This window comes from Pundamilia nyererei, unplaced genomic scaffold, assembly GCF_000239375.1.
Source record: "Pundamilia nyererei isolate P.nyererei 1_Seehausen unplaced genomic scaffold, PunNye1.0 scaffold00080, whole genome shotgun sequence".
Lineage (NCBI taxonomy): Eukaryota > Metazoa > Chordata > Actinopteri > Cichliformes > Cichlidae > Pundamilia > Pundamilia nyererei.
Window position 1 is genome coordinate 1,662,103 of NW_005187481.1, and position 16,950 is coordinate 1,679,052.

Genomic DNA, 16,950 nt, shown 5'->3' on the forward strand with positions numbered 1-16,950 from the left:
GGCACATATGAAAATAACTGAATACTTCTTCATTTAACCTTGATAATGATATCCTTAGTGTGATGTAATGGATTTTAATGTATGGGCTTTCTGCTCATGCGAAGAAAAGCTTGAAGTGTCTGTCTTACTATTAGCATATTATTTTCTCAGTTTTCTTTTCTATGCTTCAGACATGAATATTAATGTGGAACACAGGAAACTTTGATGTCAGTTTTTCAGAATAGACTTGTTAAATGAAGAAGAAGAAAAAACCCTACATTTCATTGCCTCAAAGTTGGAGTAACTGACTTTACCAGATAATACTTCAAAACTTTGCACTTCATCGTATCTTTTTAAAAGGCTTGTCTATTTTCATTATTGAACAGATTGCCACATGTTATATGCGTGATCTCAGAGGGATTTTTTTTTTTTGGCAAAATAAATTCTGCTGTTTACAAAAATCTGTGTTGGCTCACTGTAATTGCATAGAGGTATAATTTGGATTCACATTAGTTTGAAATTCACCACTATCAGAAAACAGTTGGAGAAATGGTTACAAAGCAAGGAGGACAGGTTTAGTTTAAGAAAAAAAAATCTGATGTCTGATTAATTTTAGCTCATCTGCTGCATGGAAGTGTCTCATCATACCCATCCAGTTTTCCCAGGAGAGCACAGAGGAAACAAGCAATTCATAGAAATGATTAATTCCGAGTAGATGGGGAGGCAGACTGAATGTTGCTCACACTTAATTTGACTGCTGCACATCTACACAGTTCAAAACCAAGCCTTGGGCAAATTCAGGAAGATCAAAAACCTGAGTGCAAGCATAGTCTTCCTTCCACATCAATCTTTATTCTACATAGGCAAAGCTTACCTAGATTCAAAGGGATTGATGGGTTTTAGATTACCACCTTGGTTGACATTCACACACAGTGTGTTTTTGCTTTAAAGAATCCCCCTATTTATCCAACCAATCTGTAATCCTCGCTCCTATACACAACCTGTTCTGCTGCATCACTCTGTGCCAGGGAGCTTTTGCTGTAATTTCACTTCACTTGCGTGCACCCTCCGGATGGCTGCATGTTTCTGCTTAAAGGCTTTCCATTGAGTGACAGATTAAATTCTGCTCCCGATTTTACTTATTTTGGCTCTAACACTGTTTCACAAGCCACTGGAGCAGGAAGTCATTAGCTCAACAAAGCCAAGCAAGTCTGTGTTTACGGTGCCACCCTCCCTGTTATTTAAACAGAGCGGTTAGACCACAGACATTTGCTGCGCTGGAAGTCTAAAGCTGCACCTCCATGGACAACAGTGCCCCATACAATTATATAGCATGCCAGGCTTTTCATTTAGCTTATTAAGTAGAACATCTGAATATTTGTGTTTTCTAGTAACCTTTAAGCATCGCCTTGGATGAATTTCTCTCAAAAATATTCACGGTACCTTCTTGCCTCCCCCAGCAAGATTATGTGCCAGCATGGACAAAGATGCACCTTTTCAAAATGACAAAGCTGATGGAGAGCAGCCAGACACGGTCACAACCGACTCTTAAATAACACTGTGTGCCAGCATCGGCATAAGCAGCTGTGTTCTCAGAGCGTCTTCACATTTTGACCTTGGTTGGAGGCCATCCTGCCAGGCTGTAAGATATGTGGGGGTGCAGTTAGACAGGAGAACATATTTATCAGGCATCATCCTCAACTATTAGTGCTTCCAGTTTCCTGCTGTATGCCTGCTGTCAATAAAGCACTGATTGGAGGCACTGGGACATTGCCTGCAGGGACCAGGTGAGGAGGCTGCATTCATTTGCAATTCTAAGATGAAAAGAAGCAGCAGAGTGTGCTGCTTGGGCGCCTCTCTTTGTTTGCACATATCATTTCCACTCTAATGAACACGGCGCAGTAGTGGGGCCTCAAGGCTCAAAGGTAGGTGCAAACATTGTTTACATTTTGCATAGGTCTTCTGTGGGCCTGGGGGACCATTAAAGGATTTTTTCTTCCTGTGTGGGACTTACCAAAAAAAAAAAAAAAAGGCAATGGGGAATCTGTGATTTATTTTGTTTCATGCCCCTCTAATACCTAAGCACGCTTTAAACCCCCCAAACAAATTGTGGGAATCCTTGGAGTGTTAAAAAAAATGTCGCAGCGTCTACCACCAATTTCAATGTCGGATTTCTCCCTCTCTATCTCCACTCCACACTATGCAGGTGGCCAAAGCCTCCCACTGTGCTCAGAACTGTTCAGTGCTTAGTGTCTCTGCCAAAGGAGAGTTGCTACCCCTGCCACTGATGTATGTGTATGTGTGTGTCTGGGTGAGAGGGAAATGAAGTCTTAGGATGTAGTCTACAGCAGTCCACTACATTTAAGGGATTTGAAAATGCAAATGGTCATTTTCTCTCTCTCCACAGCATTTCTCTGTGGTAAAAATGTTAGCAGAGTGTGCTGCTTCACCAACGCTTTGTGCTCTCGGTTCTTCACAGTGATGGGATTTCCTTTGTTTCCTTTCACCTTCTGCTGCAATTATATTTTTTAGTCCTGCAAGCCTCAGAGACAGATCCAGGGTTGTCCTTAAATCCAAGTGTTAGATGAACAAATACCCACATGGTCGTCTCTTATTTCTTATCTGACTGTGGTTTGCGCATTTTATTTTGCATGTCTTTCTAAAATGATTTGTATACGCAACACCTACTGTGAACTATTCATTTAATGAAAATCTGTTTCAATCATAAGGCACCAAATCACAGCCACAGTCGCCTCAAGGTGCCTTATATAGTAAGACCCAGCAATAATAGAATTCAGTGAAAGTTGATAAAATCAAAACATATAAAAACTTAATCAAATACACTCCCCCTCTAATCCGAATCTCTATTTCATAGGTCATAGAGATTGACAGGCCAAACACATTATATGACTCCTGCTTTAATCTTAATGCTTCCTGGGTGTTTTAGAGGTCATCCACAGTCTGACCTCTAAAACTAAGCTTTTTATTTCATCATATCCTGAGTGGAGCAATCATTTGAATATAATCTTCTACACCGTTTTTTTTTTAAATTTTAAATTTTAAAATCATGTGTTTGGTTTTGTGCAACGACGACATGCACACAGCAGTAATTTAAATGTCCTGAATCTCTTTCCTCATTTGCTCATTTCTATTGTGAAAAAGCAACTTGATCAACCATATTAATTGTGGCCAAACAGATGGGAGGGTTGACATGGGCGAGGATGGTGACAGAGATTTGCGTAGGAGGCTGCTGGTGTAGCTGTGCTGCTTTCTTACACTGATAAATGCAGTGATAGATTACTAAGTAGCCCTTGAACTCTCTGGAAGGGGCGTTCACTGCTGCCATTGGTGTACCTACAGGCTGTCAGTGTTAATGGGAGGGAGGTGTGAAACCACAATGCTAAATTCCGATTTCCCCATCTCTACATTTGTGAATAGGGGCCTGTTTCTAATAATCCCTACATTTTAGATCCCACTTCCACCCGTCGGGGGGTGTGGCATGTTGTTTCCTGAGAGCTGCTGCTATGCTTTCCCTTCATGGTCAACACATTGCACAGAAGCTCGTCCCCATCCTGAATACGCCTCAATTGACCATCACTAAATTTCTCTAAACACTGTCTTTGAAATCTCCTGCACTGCAAGAATATTTTTTTTCTTTTCCTCCATGAAAAACGTAAAACTATTTTATCTTTTGGAGTGCTGCATTTTTTAACAACAAAGGAAATGTGAAAATACATTGTGTTGACTTTACCAGACACGTAAATATATTCTTCAGCTATGTCTTTGCGTGAGTCATTGCACTGAGAGATAAAATGTTCTCTACTTGGTGCCAGCACTTGACAGCTTGGTGGTCTTTACCACCAAACTCACGAGCACTGCAGCTATAAACTGATAGATAGCAGGAATTAACTATGCATCTAATTACAGACTTTATAAGCATAACTCAGTGAGCAGATGGAAGTCACTGGTGTGTTTGGAGTCACTTTATCCAAACCCCAGGAGAGTACACTGCATCATATCCAGAGGAACATATTCCTCTTCGAAGTGAGATTTATTTAAACTAATACAAAAGCCTAGTGGCCATTTGGCTTTGGACTGGTACTGTGTCATTGAGGCTTGGCATGAGCAGAGAAAATGTGCACAGCTTTGCTGGAGTGTATACAAGATCTAGTTGGTTGTCACAGCACATATGTATATCGCTGTTGCCAGGTGGTGGATACATCTTAACCCATCGTGAACTGTACAGTAAATGCTACAGTCACAATCAGCTATAAGTGGGCTAAATGTTTCTCACAAGGAACTTATATGCTCTGAAAAACAGAGTTAAATGACATTTTCCATTAGGTAAACAAGACTAACAGTCATTAAATAAAGGCGCTAATAAACTAAAATGAACTATTTGCAAACTTTGCTTTCCATGACTCGTGTTTCACATTTGCAATTACTTGTCAAATGTTTTAAAATGTAATTTTCTTTTTTAACTCTCAGGATGTCTGATGTTTGCACTGATATTTTTCAGAGCTTTGGCTTTTCATTTCTGCAGTAATTGAAAGGAGGACACTTTCACTCAAACCCAATCCCTGAATCTGAAGACGTGATTTTATTTTCCATTTCATTATAACCCTGGAGAAACTGGGGTAGGCAATTTGTGGCCACAGCTGATTGGGAGATCTTAAACTGTTATTCAAAGATGAGAACCAATCAACATCCGCTGGTGAGGTATTTAATGGAGATAAGGTTCTGAATAGAAATTGGAAAATGCATAAAGTGGCAAAGTGGTGCCTGGAACATATCCTGAGATTGACAGGCAGACATTGAATGAGTCGGGCAGGATACTAATGTCTGTCCTGTCATTTGGCCTTCCCTTTTAGCAGGCTCCATCTCACTGTCCGTGTGGGACTAAGTCTGAGTGACAAGCCACTGACATTTACAATCTCTGGGCCTCAAAGTGTGGGCAAGCATGCCCGTGCTGAAATGTGATCACACTGGATGGTCAGAGTCATTAGTGAATCATGTTATGGCCCCGCATAGACTGTTATTACGCCCCTCCCCAGTTGATGGTGTTTTTTCTCTAAACTCTAATGCAGCTTTTGGTGTTTAATTATATTACTTTTAGTACAAGGTCATCACAGAGCACTACCTTTGGGTGAGATAAAGATTAAATAAAATACAAAAGGACACTTAAATATTTCATGATTGGCTGTTAGCTGTTCACAAGTTCAAATAAATAATTTAATGATGTAATGAAAACATGGCACTGACATAACTAAACTCAAAGATATTCTCAGAATATCTACCTATTACATTTAGCACTCATAAAACCTTAGAGACGCAGTGGTGAAAGGGAACCATACTGTGCCTAAGCTACATTTTTTAAGCATTTCGGTTGTGTGAGAATATTGTCCTTGTGTCTCTGTGCAGTAGCTAAGTAATGACAAAGTCAGCAATGTTGCTAGGAGACTTAATGTCCAGACAAATGGTAGACTAATAGTCACTGAATTATTCAGTATCAGCACAGGAGGTGAGGCAGTTAAGAAAAGTTATATCAGTGTGGAAGGTCTATTTTCTTCCTGAGACCTTTGCAAACGTACAAATGGACTTCATCACTGGAACTTCAGGTGGATCCGTTTATGTATATTTCCTCACCTTCATCCTCTGCAGTGCTCATACAGGGGCGTGCAAAGTGAAGTACCTCTCTCGCTCTCTCTCTTTTTCTGCAAGCCACTGCTCAAGCTATACTGTACAGTATGGATCCGTCCCATTCCAGTAGCACAAATTAATCTACACCAGCTGTCCACCTGAAACAGACCCCGTATGTACAGTACAAGGACACCTTCATTTATTTCACTTCTTCCTGCCAGGGGAAATCTACGAACGTGATTCAGAGCTGCTGTGCCGTTGTTCTGGCTAAACAATACATTTCAATGAGATGCAAGCTCTCAGCAACAATGTGAATATAAATCAGTAAATCGTTGCACACCTCCTTTTGAGTCTTAGGCAGGTAATGTGTGTGTGTGTGTGGTTTAGATTGCATTGGTTTTGAGGCAGTGCTTGTAGCTGTTTCTATAACTAGAACTAAAAGGAAATTGCTTGTAGCATTTTTCAGCAAAATACCAAATTACACACGGGTTGAAAAATATAGCTTATGGGTTTCTTTGAAGTTCAGATGTAATAAGGTTCAGGCAGTTTCTGGTGAAGGTGAAAGGACAGCATATTTCCCAGACAGACAGAACCAGGTGGTATAGCATTCAGCATGGCATGCTATAAACACAGCAAAATCACATGATTGTCGCCCTATGCTGTGCATGTGCATACTCAAAAACAGCAGCCCTGGGATTCAGTCATTTCTAAACACAATATATGTAACAATTTTTTTAAATGACTGTGTGCAATAAAAGACCAAAATACATTAACTGTCGTATAATGAGACATTTATGAAGTATTTTAATCCAGCACTCAATGTTGCATCATTTGAAGGACTTTCTTTGCAAGATCCTTTGACTAACTAAATCCTACGTTTATTCTCGCAGTCTATTGTGCACTCACAGACTATTTTACACTTTACTGACACCAGCTTGGACCTTCTGCTTTTTTCAGAACTGCCTTAATTTTTCATGGCATAGATTCAACGAGGCGCTGGAAACATTGCTGAGAAATGTTTGCTCCGCACTGATAGCACATGATAGCATCGCACAGTTGCTGCAGATTTGGCAGCTGAATATCCATGATGTGAATCTCCTATTCCACCACATCCCAAAAGTGCTCTATTGGATTGAGATCTGGTGACTGTGGGCCATTTGAGTTCAAGATGATCTGAGCTTTGTGACATGGTTTGTTATCCTGTTAGAAGCAGACATCACAAGATGAGCACACTGTGGTCATAAAGGGATGCAAATGGCCACCAACAATACTCGGGAAGGCTGCAGTATTTAAACAATGCTCAGCTGGTATGAAGGGACCCAGAGTTTGCCAAGAAAATATCCTGCCATCATTACAACACCATCAGCAGCCAGAACCATTGATATAAGGCAGGTTGGATCCATGTTTTCATGTTGTTTTATCTTTTTCTGAAAATTCTCTGCATACCCTAGAAAAGTTTGTGCAGGAAAATCCCGGTAGATGAGCAACCTCTGGAAGAGTTAGACCAAGGTGAACATGTGTTCTTAATAAAGTGGGTGGTGAGTGCAGAAGGAAGCTTTGGCATCATATGTGGTCCAAAGGTTATTTCGATTTTCTTTTTCAATGAATGGGTTATTTTTTTAACTATAAGGCAGTTTCTTTTCACAATGCATTTTGAAATCTTTCCACTGCATAGCATTGGGAACAAATACTTACATTTAGTGTTCTCTGCTACACTGTGTTTAATATGGACTGCAAAGATTTTGTCTTTCCTTGAACTTTTTACAGGGTTGTGTTGTGTTTACACTCTGTTTACATCTCTGTTTTTGTTCACAGCTTGTTGGCCTTTGTACTTGTTAAATAACTAAAAAATTACTTCACAACATATTAATGTAATTTCTTCAAAGAAAAACAAAACCCAAAACCTTGAACACCTTCAGTCTTGGTGTAGGAAAACCAGGATTTCAATGTAATGCTGTATCAGAATCTGCTTTTACTCTTGAACACATTTCCATTCATCCAGAAATACTCCAGTTCCTGCAGAACCAGGCTGCACTTCTGTTACCACTGCCAGATTCCTCCTGATTGCACCATAAAAAGACAATTTGCAATGCTGGGCTCAGTCTGCACACTGTGCCAATGGATCATTGCTAGGGACGCTATTCACTATTCAGCTAGGTTTTCCCTCCTTTTCTCACAACTGCAATACCAATATGTTTGCATCTGATAGAGAGAAAATATATACCACCCCTTGTGTGTAAATGTATTATATAAGACACACCAATATCACCAGGTTTATGCAGTTTGCATTCTATTTTAATATCAAGCTCCTCTGCTGTTACATAGAATGTAATAATTGAATACAAATAATCTAAATGAAATATTTGTGATAATATTTTACCTCCTGATTTACCCTCCGTCCTGTGTCTAGTCTGTGAGACTCATATAGTGTATATTTAGAGTCCTCTGTCACCATCTCTTCCCTTAAGGGCAGATGGCTGAAGCAAATCTCAAAGTGGCCGCTTCGCATCGAACAGTTCGGGTGATGGATGGCCTCCTGTGTGATGTATAGCTGTTACTTTCTTCCCCACAGGCCTCCATGGGTTGAATTTGGTCAAGTGACCTCTGCTTCCTGTGTATCCTAGCTCATCCCTGGAGTCCCAGTCTGCGGCCTGGGTGTAAATATGATCCATGGGGCTACATGGCAGACGATGAGCGATGTACCTTATTGTCTTCAGGACAGAAATCAGATGCTCTTAGGTTTCTTCCAGCCCTCTTCACAATGCGGCATACTCACTTGGCAGAGCTGGAGTTTATTCTCTCCAGCATTATTAGTACGGTAATAGATAAAGTTGTATCTCCTCAGTAATTACATGAAATTTTATTGAAATTCCAGTGTAATTATAGTCACCTACAAATACATAAAGATAGATACACTGGAATAGAGCAGTAACAATTGAGGGTTTTTAAAGAAATAACTAAAGGTCCTTATTATGGCATGGCTTTACATCTCTATTTATTGTTCATATGGTCATGTGCATGATGGATGTTCTATTATTCAGTTGCCTGTTTATTTATATTTCGATATTTTAGATCGCCGTTTAAAGGGCAGCACGGTGGCAAGGTGCACTGTTGCCGCACAGCAAGAAGGTCCTGAGTTCAATTCCACCATCAGGCCGGGGTCTTTCTGTGTGGAGTTTGCATGTTCTCCCCATGTTTGCGTGGGTTCTCTCCGGGTACTTCGGCTTCCTCCCACCGTCCAAAGACATGCAGCTTGTGGGGATAGGTTAATTGGATAATCTAAATTGCCACTAGGTGTGAATGTGCGAGGGTGTACCCCGCCTCTCGCCCCATGACAGCTGGGATAGGCTCCAGTGCCCCCCGCGACCCTGAAAAGGATAAGCGGAAAGCGAATGGATGGATGTTTAAAGGCAGCTTTCAAAATGAGTGTATTTTTTAAAAATCGGCTTGATTTAAATAAACAACGACTCGGTATACTCCACTCCATGATATGGCCCACGCTCATAATCAGAGATGGGCAGTAGCGCTACTGTAATCTGATTACTTTCTTCAAGTAACGAGTAAAGTAAGGGATTACTATTGCAAAAACGGTAATTAGATTACCGTTACTTTCCCGTAGGAACGCTGCGTTACTGCGTTACTAAAACCGTGATTTTTTTGCGAGAATGTCTCATGACAGTGACGTAAGTGAGTGCGACGTTGGTGACAACAGCTGTGTGCAGATCAACAATGGATCATATATCGAGTGCGGGAGAGAGTATGAGCATGCAGCGTTTAAAGCGTGGAAGTTACTGACCTTACTTTGAGTTTGATTCCATAAAAAGTGACAAAAACATTAGCGTCCATCGTGCGTGGGAAGAAAACTTCTTTTTACACCGAAAAAACCCCCTAAACAAGCTCCGAGTGCGCTACGATGTAATGGGAAATTCACAGAGAAACTCACGGATTCTTCCACTGACCGCTGCGCCACACCTGCACCAGAGCACACCTCCGCCTACCCCACTCCTGCTTTACAGGTGAAAATAGAGCAACAGGACCGCTAGTCTGTGACTTTATTTTCTGCTGTGTTTTACTTGCATCTATTTGAAAGAGTGAGTGTAAACACAAAAAATATTTTATTTTATGTGCTGGAATGAGCAGAAAATAGGTTTAAATGTTAAACTAATTTCTTCAAGTCAGAGAATGGTGCATATAATTTAATTTTTGTCTGATGCATAAAGTTAAAAGATTAAAATGGATAAAACAAGTTGAAAAAAAAGAGACTTTTCCATTTGATTACATTTTGTATGATGGATTATGCAGAAAAAGTAGAATTGGGTTGACAGATCTATTGCTTTATCACCTATTCAGGTTGTAAATCGTGTTTTTAAAAAGTAACTAAGTAACTAACTAAGTAACTAAGTAATTAATTACTTTTGAAAATAAGTAATCAGTAAAGTAAGGGGATTACTTTTTTGGGGGAAGTAATCAGTAATTAGTTACTTTTTTCAAGTAACTTGACCAACACTGCTCATAATGTACTGTAAGATGGGGAATTATTTTTTAGTTTTTCCATCAAATTAACATGAAATGACAAACTACTTAAAATGACCTTTAAGTATGTGTAGGGAAATATAAATACTTTAAAATTCAATTTAATTACTGGGGAATTACACATTTAGAAGCAGGCCATATTATAAATTACAACCATTATGTTTCATAAAATATTTGTACATTTTGCATGAATAATAAAAACATTTTTGACCTAACCATGTCTCTCCTATGAGGAAGTTAAACTTAAAAACAAAAAACCATACTCAAGCTTTTGTCTAAACCCTTGTTGCTTATTCCAGCGCCAGACTCAAATATGTAAATCTCAGCATGACAACAAGTAATTTGAAACATTTTGCCATTACAGTGCCTGCCACACCACTGCAGCACATACCACACCACCACATAATGGGTCACTGAACTTCCATAACAGAGAGAACTGCCAGGCGCTGACACAATACATTTTCCCCCGCTAAAGCTACTCTGGTAAATACACACACTGAGAAATTAGATTTGGCAGGTCATTCAACTCTCCCTCTGGGGATCTGCAACTTTGCAACTGCTGTGTTGTTTTTTTTCCAGCTCAAAATAAACAGTTCACCTCAAATGCTGATGTGAGGCGTTTCACGAATTTGACCATTTACCTTAACCTCTTCCGATCGTTTAAGGCAACAATGAGAACTAAAGACAAAATCTCATCCGGTTATCACAAACATGTAAGTGTAGAATTACAGCTAAAATCTTGAACTTGTGATTATTTTTGGAGGTTCACAGAAACACAAAAATTGGCTTGAAAAATGTGCAAATTTCTCAGAGAATTAACATCTTGAAAGGTGTTGTGTGTTTTTTTTCTAATTACACCACTCAGGCCAAAAAATATAAAAAACCTTTTTATGATGCCACTCCGATTGAACAATGAAAAAGCAGGAAAAATTGCTCTTTGGTGTTAAAGCTGAATTTTTTCTTCAGATAAGTTAATGCTAGATGAGGCACTGCTTTTCTCCTACTGCTTAAGTGCATTTCACGGCATTTTCTGCACCCCCCCCCCCCCCCCCCCCCCCAACTTTGTCCAGAGCTGGTAGCACTGCTGGAGGATAAAGTTCTGCCCACGGCTCTTCCAGCTTATTCATGTATGTCCACTTCAGCTCCCTTGGCAACAGTGAAGGAAAGTACCACGCCGTTCAACACATGCTGCTTTTAATGCTGAGGTGCTTCTTTCTTGCAAAATGACAGAGCTATGATTCATTAATGCTGCCACTGAGATTAGAGTAGTCCTATTTTTCATCTATCATTGGAAGCATTTTAGCATCTGTCTTCAATTTCTTCTTTTAGCCTTTTAGCTCATTGGCTAACCAAAATATGATACACCAGACAATAAGTACAGTTGCAAGCACACTTACTGGCCAAATAAACTGACATCATTTTCGTAAAATAATTCCAATAACTGTCATTATAAGTACTGTCATGGTTTTGATTTTCATTATCATTGCTTCTTCACTTCTGCTAAATTCTTTAAAAGCACTTCACTAAACATGAAGGTCAGCTTTGGTAAAAAGGAATAGTGCTTAATCTGTAAAAGCATATTTGTAATGTGCTGTGTAGCTCTGCAAGGACATTTTCAAAGCATGAAAAAAAAAGACTCAGTGTTTTCGTCAGGGTTTGCACATACACGCACACAATCCACCAAATGCAGGTGTGTATTATAAAGAAATAATAAAACATCAGCTGTATGAATTCTAAAATTGCAGTTTAAATGTTATATGCTATTAATGTGGATCTTTTGTATGTGGATGCTATCAGTACTTTCAATTCTTTCAAGTGAACTATAAAATTTTTCTTTGTATGAACATAATATTCAGTGTACAGCTTCCCTCCAGTCTCCATCGGTGTCCAAAGGTCTCCTTTTTACCAAAGGAACCTGACTTAGAGGTGACCTCTATTTTCTTTTCTGAGTAACAAAGGAAAGCCAGTATAAAACACACTATTTAAGTATTAACAGGATATAGCTGGTAATAACGATGTTGAATTGTTTTGCTTTGACTTTGTCAAGTGAAACCCTTGGTGTAAGGGTTGTGCACACAAGATCAGCTGAGAATAATTTAAAACTTGAGAATGGATGGAGGTTGGGAGCCTTTCACCTTCCAACCCTTTCGTCTAATCTCCAAAATAACAGCAGACACGTGTGCGGAATGAAAGCCAGTGCAGATCTGTGAATTTCTGGGTCTGTAACTTGCTTATTTAGTTCTTTTGGCAGATGGTGACCAGAGTTGAAATAAGGGATATTTAAAAAAAAAAAAGGATTTAGAATAGCAAACTTTATAAATTTTATGTAATAATATGTATATGTATGTATATTTTATGTAAAATACACTGTGGCTTCTAATTTGGCACAAATAGAATGTTTGCTTTTTTGAGAATGGTCTCACACACACACACACACACACACACACACACACACACACACACACACACACACACACACACAAAAGACATTGTGATTTGTGTATCAACTACAAGGCAACCTGCTGCTGCCCCCAAATTACTCTGTGGCAGGTGTAAAAAATTGCCCTGTGAGAGCACTACACACAGGTTGATTGCACACCTGCTTGGCTATTTTACAGGTGCCGTTCGTGCTAGCGAAGACTGCGGCTCCCTCCCGAGGCCCCCCCACACCCACCCAGTTTCACGCCAATAAGTCCTGCGCCTGCCAGCATGACAGAAACCTCATCATGCTAATCCAAATGCTAACTGAATCAGCCATAGAACTGCATTGCTTCCTTGCTGTTTTGCTGCACTGACAAGGTTCTAGCTATCATTTTGCCTTGCCTGAAATGAAGTGAATAATTAAAGCAGTTGGGTAAAATATTGAGTTTGTACTTTTCCACAGAGATATAAATATTTCTGTAACATCAATGAGAACACAAATAGCTGCTGCTGCAACAGCAATTTGCTTATTCAGTGTCTTTTTTTTCTGAATCTCAGTAGTATCATTTTATGTTGATGCAATGCACACCTGACCACATAAATGTTTTGTGAAGTAGAGGCAAAGCCTAGAAGTTTTTTCAAAAAATAATATCAAGTCCTGGACTTACTAGAAACACTCTCCCTATCCTTTATCTATCATCAAACAGAGTACCTAAATCTCAATTACACCATCCAACAAAAAATCATGCCATAATATAAACTATGCTGCAAAGCACAGGTTTCTTGAAAATGTATGAACCTTGTAAAAGGCACAGTTATTGATGTGTATAATTTACAAACACGTGAACATTTGCTTCTGGTTGCTTTTGCCTGCTCTGAATATATTAATAAACAAAAACAACAACTACAAGAGTGCAGCTAAATCTGAAGTCTTAAAAAAAAACAGAATTGAAGACTGATGACAAACTAAAAGCACAATCATCATATTTCAAACACAATTATGCATTCAATGCAACGATGTGCAATAATGCTGTTTCCAAATACGACATTTTCGTGTTAATATATTTTGTTTGAAGAACATATGGTTGTTATGATTTCAATATTTGGGGCAACTGGTGTGTGACAGGTGTCCGGTGATGCTGGGACTCTTTGGGATGCAGGCCAGCGGGTTGGCAGCCCATGCTGGTGGACAGAATCAGTCGGGCATGCAGCCAGAGGTGGAGGTGAGCCCTCAGCAGTGGGCAATCTGGACATTGAAGGGCAGGATGCAGAACACCGAAAACCAGACTAGTGGGACACTGGACATGTATCAACAGATAGGGCCGACAGATGCTCTTATTGTGCAGGAGATCTCACAGAAATGACTAACTTAGGCTATGGAAGGAGGCTAGTAAAGAAGGTTGTCCACAGGCTGGTGGTCAACTGAAAAATCAACCCAATGAGCAAAAGACCAATTCAGAAAAGAACTGCTAAACCGGAGGTTGAAGACACATCGACTGATATGTGCACTATCCAATTCAGGGGAGCCATTAGTCGACTCAGACCCAGAAACAGAGCAGACACTGGCACATGCCGGGATAGAACCAGGGAGAATTATGGGGATAATTCTTCTCAGTGCCTTCTCTGGAATTAGAGAAGACACTGACAATTTACTGACAGTCTTTGCGTTTTAATAACAGGGAATTTTTCAGCTGACTCAGATTCTGGTGCGGGACGAATATCAGCCTACTTGGTTTTGCAGGAGAGCTGCAGAAAAAGGAAAAGTCATTCATGTTCCAACTGTGACAGGGGTGTGGAGTTCCTTGTCCTAAGTTGAGAGGCAGTGAATCCAGGAAAGGCTGCCAGCTTCTCCTGGGGAAAGCAATCGCTATGAAGTTCTCAGCCATGAATGGAATGTCTGGGCTTGGGCCCAAACAAACTGTTTTCGCTGTCAGAAATTATACAGATAATATCCACAGAGCCATGGATATCCAAGAGTAATCTCTCAAGACTGAAGCACACCTCTTTATGCTCCTCCAGAAGACGTCTGCTGTCAGCTAGGTCAATTTTATGGTTCTTTCTGCTTTTTGTTTTTTAAAGTGTGGTTCAAATGTAGCCACAATGGAGGCAAGTGGGCAGGATGCAAAGGAAGAGCTAGAGAATAGAAATTCTAATGCAACTACGAGAAATTAGAGGAGGCACAAGGGAGACAGGTCAAGGAAGTATTCAGGAGACTGGCAGAAACTGACAAAGACAAGCGGGCTACCAAGGAGCATGTGAAACTAATATAAGCTAATATAAACAAGCTAATGCAACTACAAAACCCTGGGGCACATCTTAATTACAATTTCAGCAGCGTTTATTTTTGGATATGGAATTCTTAAACATCGCTCATATTAATGCTGCTCTCAAGTTTGCACACAGGTCAATGCACCCCCACCCTTCTCTGATGAACGACTAAGGGTAATGTATAATGCATCAGACTAGCTGTGCTCTGCTTGGGGCTTTGCTATTGTCTCATGTGTCCATGCTGGAAGCATGCTAGAAGTCGCTATCAGGAGCTGTTGCTAATAAATATATGTGTAATGACTTGAAAGAAATAATTCCCAAGTGCACAAGACATGAACTATGAAAAAGGTATTCATGATTTTACAGTTGATGCTTAGGATGCTAATATAGTAACAGCTTTGATGCTTTTGTTCGTGGATATAGTACATATACTTGGAAAATCAGGGCAAAAATATGTTCACTATTTAAAAAGATAAAACTGTAGTACTGCTACTGTCTCTTTTCCTATAAGCTCCATCTGTGCGTGTGCTGTGCAGTATTTGCTGTAGGCATTTGATGTGGACCCTAGTCCATATAAAATGATACTCCCACCATCATGGATATATCTAGTGTCTCCACACCAGCACATGCCTCTCCATCACAGTGCTCTGAGAGTTTCATCTCTAGACACTGTTTTGTAAAAGAGATGGTGGCTTGAGAGGCAGAGGCTGGTGAAATAATGGAGCAACTATGGCCAGAGGCTCTGAATTGTTAGCTAGCTGAGTAAGGCTGCTTTGCTAGACTAGTTTACAGACCCCTGGGCAGCCAGTTCATGTAAACAGAATATTTATTTAATCATCTTCTTGGCAAGTGGGACTGTTCCAACTCGAGTAAATGCTGCACGTGGGTTTATTACTCTCTCCACTTGCGGAGCTAGGCTTCCGATTGGTGTAAATCTTTCCCTGTTTATTGATTGGTTGGTATATTGATTTGAAGGAGCATGTCTGTGGAAGATTCTGTTGTTAGCTTGTTGATGAAAACATTTTTTGCCACTCAGCTATTCAACATGGATGAGCAATTTTGTGTTCTTTCTGAATACTGGGGGAAAAAATTACATTGTTTGTGTGCGCCTGTCTGCTTGGTCCTATCTTGTGACAGCACATGTCTTGCCCCATGTTGTGAGTGCTCCCACTGAGCCGTAATAACACACCTCGGTGCTGTCTGAAATATTCATAGCCAGGTAAGCCCATCACTCTGAGTCACTCACATGGATTATTATCACCCCCCCTTCTGCTCTCAACCTAGGTCACTTTATTCCACCTGCCTTTTGCTGCATCCCACTCACCTCTCAGCTTCTGGCTGCACCATGCATAGCCACCCAGTGTTAAGCCTTGAGCTCAAAATGCCACTGTCCCACTCTTTATTGATTTTTTTTTTCTAGTTGAATTTCTGACAGGGTTAGCGGCAGTCTTTGAAACTCCTGATACGTGTTTGCAGAACATATGAATTGCATTTTTGTCATTTTCATCTTCATCAGTGCAGCTTTGAGCACCATGGATGGCAGCACTGTCTTTTTGGAAGAGACCTCCCTGATCAGGAACAAAAGGTGACCACTGTGAACACTTTTGTTAACAAAAGATAATTAGTCATAATTGCTTCCCTCTCTGCTTAGCTAAACTTTCACTTGCTGTTTGCTGGTAGGTTCAGGCACCAATGCAAATCAGTCAGAGTGTAGTTTGGGTTAAAACAACACAAGTTACATGAGTGACTTGTCTCTCAATTCCCACCACATAGGTGGAAACCTTGTATCTCTGAGACACCAACAACTTTGACTAAATGGTGGTAACTGATGCCCCAGGAATCACTGAGCAGAAATGATAAAAATTACCTTTATAGGAAGAAAACAATAACATTCAGCAATTATTGATAAACATATGACATAGTACTCTAAATTCAGAATACTTCTAAATTTTAATAAAACGAAGGTTATTTTATTTGACCCTAAAAAAAATCTTATAAAAATGCTGCCTTACCAGATACTTACTCTGGATGACATCACCTTGGCCTCCAGAAAGACTGTTAGAAATCTTGGAGTCATTTTTGTGCAGGATCTCTCTCTCTCTCTCTCTC